Raw genomic sequence first — 6,000 nt, 5'->3', positions numbered from 1 at the left:
CAGATCCTTTTCAAAATGGAACAGAATCATCATTAACATCTTGGTGGTCAAATCAAAAATAATATTCAAGCGACACGGGCCCACGCGCCGTGGGGAGTGGTACTGCCAAAGCACTTTGAGGGTTCAGAGAATTCCAACCAGGAGAGAGCTGGGATATGGCCAGTGTCCTTTTCTGGAGACCCAGAGAGGGAGGATGAACAGCCCCACGGCTCTGTACAGTGTCCTGACCTTTTCTTAGCACCTGTGGCCACTACTGTCTAGGGACAGCTCTCCTATCAGGCTTTCGAATTGTTTAAATTTATGTTGTCTGTGGGTTTTTTTTTTTTGCCTCATCTCCTAGATTAGAAGTTCCTGGGGATTCTGCCTTTCCGCAGGCTGAGTGCCGCACAGCGGTTTGGGATGGCGTTACGGTGTGCTGATTTGCACGAAAGCAGTGGTGTTCAAAGTAGGGTGTGCACTTACCAGGAGGTGCCCATGGTCCCCCTCTGGGGTTCTGAGAGAAAATGCCAGAACCTCTGTTTATAGTATTTTGCATCTCATTCATTTAACATTTCTGTGCTGTGTACTTTTTATAATGTGCCTAACGTGTTAGTACAAAAATAAAGGAATATATGCTTTAAACAAATGAATGAACATACAGAGGGGGTGCAGCTCACTGAGTTTTTGCTGATGGGCATGTGTGACTGAGACAGACGGGTGCCCACTGCTTTACAGAATTCCCGTGCAGGCAACGTGGTTAGGGGGGCCCCCTCTGGGCTGCCATGCTCACCTGAGGAAGCCTTCGCAGGTGTTCAGCAGAGCAGTGCCCCAGGATACCTCCCACACCTGATTGAGAGCTTATGCCTTGTAATCCTGCCGCTAGGTTTTCCTGGAATATAAGGCCATGTTCCTAAATCAAATGCAAATACCCTTGGGAAGAACAAATACACAGACATTGGCGACTGGCACGGAGGCATTTTGATCCCTTCCTGGCAGTCAGGTGGAGCTGAGTGGGAAGTGGGCCAGGGCAGAAAATGGGGAGAGGGTGCCCTAAGGCAAACTTGGCCTATTTTCCATGACCACACAGCCCCAAGGGGACCTTCCAGGGCTCTAATTTTAAAGTGAGTGAGTTAGAGGCCAAAGGTTTGTTGGTTTCCAGCATCAGGATCGCCCCTAGCCAAATTCTGATCTAAACACCTAGGCCTGCGGAATATTCAAGTGGGAGCCACTAGGCATGGAATTAGACATTCCTCAGTCAAGAGCCAGAGGACTATCTGGGAAAAGAGTGGGCGTTTGAGCTAAGATCTTTCCAAGGGTCCAGAAAGCTGGTGGTGCTGTTGAGCGTGCCAGGCTGCACCTAGCAGGGCAGGTGTGAGGGTCTTGCAAAAGAAGTGAGCCCCCAGGAATGGCAAGGGCCATCTGGGATCCCCAGGCAGAGGGCCAGAGCCACTCAGCTAGGAAAACTGCCTTCAGCCCCAAATTCCTCCAACCTCTCAGGTGAATCATCTTCTGTCTGAGCTTTTACTTGAGCTTCTGGAAACCATGTTGGTTTACAGCTGGTATTTTGATGCATCTAATTCTTTTTTTTCCTCCTAAAATTTTTCTAATTATTTTTCTGGGGGTGTGGGTGGGGAGAAAGAAAAAAACCCAATGCTCTGAACTCTGAATCTGTTCTTTGGAAAACCTAAAAGGCACTGCAAACTGTCTCCACTGTGGGATGCTGCCAGTCTCTGCGCCTTCCCTGACTCACACCTGCAGAGCTCCCAGCTCTGGTGGCCCCGGGCCCCGGCACGTCCTCTCTCAGCAGCTGTCTAGGCCTGTGGGCATTTCCACGTGTGCACAGTGCATCTGTGCTTTTTTTTTTTTTTAATATCCCCTTTCTTTGGCAGGACTCAGATGTGCACTTGAGACTTAGCAGAAGCGTGGCCACCAGGTGTATCTGACCTAATCCAGGGGAAGGCTGTCCCAGAACAGCTGCCTTTGGTCAGGATCACACTCTAAACAGGGAAGCTCTCTGCTGCTTCCCGTACATTTATTTTAGGGTGCATTCTCACCCCTGGGTCTAGGCCAGCCTCGTCACAGGAGGTATTTTTACCCTTGGTGGCTCTAAAGACAGGTCGGGATGACCCAGAGCTGTCCCCTTTATGTCTCCAAACCAGATCCAGCCCAGGTTAAAGCCCTTGAATTCAAATAGCTTTTGACAAGAGGAAGAGGAGTCCAGGCAGAGTGGGGACAGAGGATGAGCTGGGACAAACCGTCCAAGCAAGCAGCTGTGCATTTCCACAGTGAGGGGGGAACCCTGGCCCTGATGGCAACATGGCGACCACACTCATCCCTCTGGGGAGCCTAAGCGGTGGGGAGCGGAGGGCAGAGCACCACCTAAGCCTCTTATTTATGCTCCCTGAACCCCAGCACAGCCCTGGGAGCCGTGTGGGGCTGGCCCAGCTCACTGTCTTGTCCTCATCCCTTGCTCTTCCGCCTCCCTCCTCCACTCCGAGCCCAGTCTCTTTACTGCATGCAGGCCCTGGTTGGCCCACATGGACCCTCTTTTGGGCTGAGTCCCATGCTGTCCTCTCAGCCTGAAAGGCTCTTTGCAATGCTCTCCTTCGGTCCCTGGACAAACCTGGGCTCTGATGTCACCTTTCAGCAAGCCCCCGATTCCCAAAGCTGGGCCGGCTGCTACCATGAGCTGCTCCCACAGCACCCGGTCCTTTTCCCTGGAGGGCCCTTCCATGCATCCCCCCCAAGGACTGACAGGCTCCTTGAGGTTGGGAGCTGGTTCGGTTCAGTTGTGCGTTGCTGGCAATCAGCTCAGTGCCTGGACCGTACCAGGGTCTCCATGAATGAGTCCTCAAGACCGGCACAGGCAATGCTAAAAATGCTGCACCTGGGTCGACCTACATGAAGGGACCCCCAATTCCACACACTGGTGTCAGGGCGTCCCAGGGGAGCTGCTGGAATGCCACAGTCAAGGCCATGTGGAGGAGTGGGAGAGTGTGTGGAAAGGCTGTGTTGTAGGTAGCTGGACCAGGCGCACATCCTCAGGGATGTGGCCTCTCTGCGCTTGGGGCTGGAATGGATGCCGGCCACGACAGCGGGCTGGAGGCCCAGATGAGTCACACAGATGCAGCGGGGACGGGCATCCTCGTTCAGAGGGGGCACAAGGTGAGACCACCAGCAGAACTCAATCCTCCTGTTTGAGTCAAATTCAAACTTTTGCAAGAGTGATCACTAGTTTTTCCTGTTTTGGTATTTCTATAGTTATACTAATACTTTCCTAGACATTATCTGAGATTACCGAAAGGGAAAACACAGCTCTTTCTTGAAGTATTTCAATAATAAAGTATATTTTCTTTGTCCACGTGTCTTTGCATGTGTGTGTGTAAGTGTGTGTTAAGAAAATGGATCCAAATTTAGAGGCCTAATAAGGCAGCTGCCTGGTTCTGCTCCAGGAGAAGAGATAGTAATTTTTACGAATTTGCATCTTGCTTTGGATGGAAAAGCTGGCTTGAAATCTATTGCGAAACTACCCTTGCTCATTTGCCTGTCAAGACAGAACAGTCCCTGAAGGTCTGGACTGAAAATCCAGGAAACCAAGAGTTACTCTCTCACTCTGAGTCAATGCCAAGTGGCCCCCTAAGGTTCTAGAGTTATTTTCAACCCTAGAGACCCTAGGGCATCTCTGGCTGAGTGTATGATGTTCTTTTTACTGCCTCTAAGTCTTAATCAAGTTCAAAGCCTTGGGCTAAAAATAGCCTCTGGGAAGAGAAGATGGGAGAATTCAGGGCAGAGAGGGCAGAAAATATCAGAACGGGGCTTTCAGTTTAGAAGTGAATCTCCTGAATAAAAGCAATTTCTCTGGTTTCCAAGAGATAAGAACCATTTCCCACATCATCTTGGAGGAGTGTGACAGCTGCCAGGTTGCAAAGAAGCAGGATCTTGGGGACAGATTTCAAAGGAAAACTGGACACAGCACCCCGTTTACACAAAGGATCTCTTTTGATTTTTTCAGGCTAAGTAAGGGTGGGAGTGGGTCCCCTCTAGGCAGCACCTTTAACAATTTCTATGGAAACATGAGTCATTTTCTTTAGAGGATGTTTCCTAAGAAGCAAGGAGAGGAACTCTGGGGAGTTCTTGGGCTCTTCTGACCTTGGACCGAGTTATTGAAATGACTATCCAAGTCATTACATGGCTATCTAAAACATTTAAGGTCTTGAAAGAGATTCACGTCTAGTTTCAGTGCTTAAACTAGCCTGGAAGATAAAGATCTCCAGTCCAAAGATCAAGAAGAGACATCAAAACCTAGCCCCCGAGAACGATGGTGGTGCAAGCCAATGGTCTGTTCAGGCCTTGTCTTTCCTCCCTGGTTGGAGAACAGATTCTCCCAAACCCCTCTGAAGGTGGAGGCCTTTAACCTTCAAAAGATGCAGCCTGTGATGAAGCAACAAGACTTGGGAACTCAGGAAAGAAATCCCAGCACTCAGAGAAGCCTGTTCTGGTTGTATCTGCTATCTACCTGCACAAGTACCCGGTTCCTTTTCCAGATGCCAAAGGGGTTCCAGGAGGAGAGACGCTGGGGTTTTTTCAATTCCCCAAGCCTTTTCCTTCTGGGCACTGACGTCCTCCTGTTAGCCAGTGTGCTCTCCTGGTTTGTGTGCAGCTGAGGTGGGCAAGGCCAGGACAACACTCCCCAGGAGGAAATCAAACTGCAGACGAGCCAAAGAGAGATTCTGGAAGGCAGATGCCCCCACAGGGCTGTTTTCACAGTGTTGCGAAGGGAGCAGTCATAATACAAAAAGCTGGAAAATACTCGAATGATACCTTTCCTTCCTTCAACGTGGGCATTATGTTGGCGAGATGCATTCTGCCCTTAAGATGTATTACTTAGAACATGGGGGCAATAAATCCACTTCACGGAGCGTCATGAGGATGACATAAAACAATTATAAAATGCCTAGCACGGTATCTGGCACAGAGTGAGTAAGAATGACATACATTTGTTCCCTTTTCCTCTTCTCCCAAGATTAGATTAGATCCCAGAAAAGGTACAAGAGTCTCCTGAGAAACATGGCACAGATTGCGAGTCCTAAGGTTTATCACAAAGGTAAATATATTCACCCACTATTCCTGTTTTGTACCGTAGCTGTTCGATCCCTTCCCAGAGACATACAAAAAACTGACGCTGAGAAACACGTCCACTCACCGGCAAAGGCGATTCACAGGCCTCAGTTATGGAATTCCAGGTGGTTTACTGCAGGCCCATCTGCAATGTGAGGGCCACTGCCTCACCCAGCTCCAACAGTGACACTGAGAGGACAAAGCTTCTGCTTCCAGCCACCTTTTGGTGATGCTACCATGTGCCTGTCCCCTACCCACGCCATGCCTTGTTTATTTATTTGCTGGGGTTTTAAATGACTTAACGAAAAGACCAATTTCTGAGAGGTACAAAGAAAGAAAGCTCTTGAACATGCCCTCCAGGGGTGAAGCATGGAAGGCAGATTTTATGTAAAATTGCAGAGTGCAATCTAGTGTCTTTTGTTTTTTAAGGGAGGTGGGAGGAAGAGGAAGAGAACCTTAGATACCAATTGTTTAGCCTTCCTTAAAGAACATATCAGAGCCCTGAAGTCCAAGAGCCCAAGTCGGTATTTTCCTGGATCAAGAGTTTGAAAATGTTTCTTCCTATGAAAACCAACATATTCAGCCATTTGTTTGGTAAAAGGTGAGTAGAGCTGGAACCCTCTGTTAAATTCTTGACCAAAGTCTAAGCAGGACTTGTAATGGATGTGCCAGCCTGCGTCACAGGCACTGAGGTAAAGTTCATAGGAGGTATAACTCTGTTTTGGGCAGGCTTACGGGGGAATCCAGCCCTAAGAGAACAAAGTGATGGGGCTGGGAGGAGGACGAAGTTGTAACTCAAAGTGGGATGACATCAGGTGGGACCGAGAAGGGGGCTCCTGGGGGCTGCTGGGCTGCTGGCACGGCTGCTTCTGGTGCTGGCAGAGCCCCCGACACAGAGGCGTG

Source organism: Lemur catta, chromosome 23, assembly GCF_020740605.2.
Source record: "Lemur catta isolate mLemCat1 chromosome 23, mLemCat1.pri, whole genome shotgun sequence".
NCBI lineage: Eukaryota > Metazoa > Chordata > Mammalia > Primates > Lemuridae > Lemur > Lemur catta.
Note: the sequence above shows the minus strand (reverse complement) of the source record.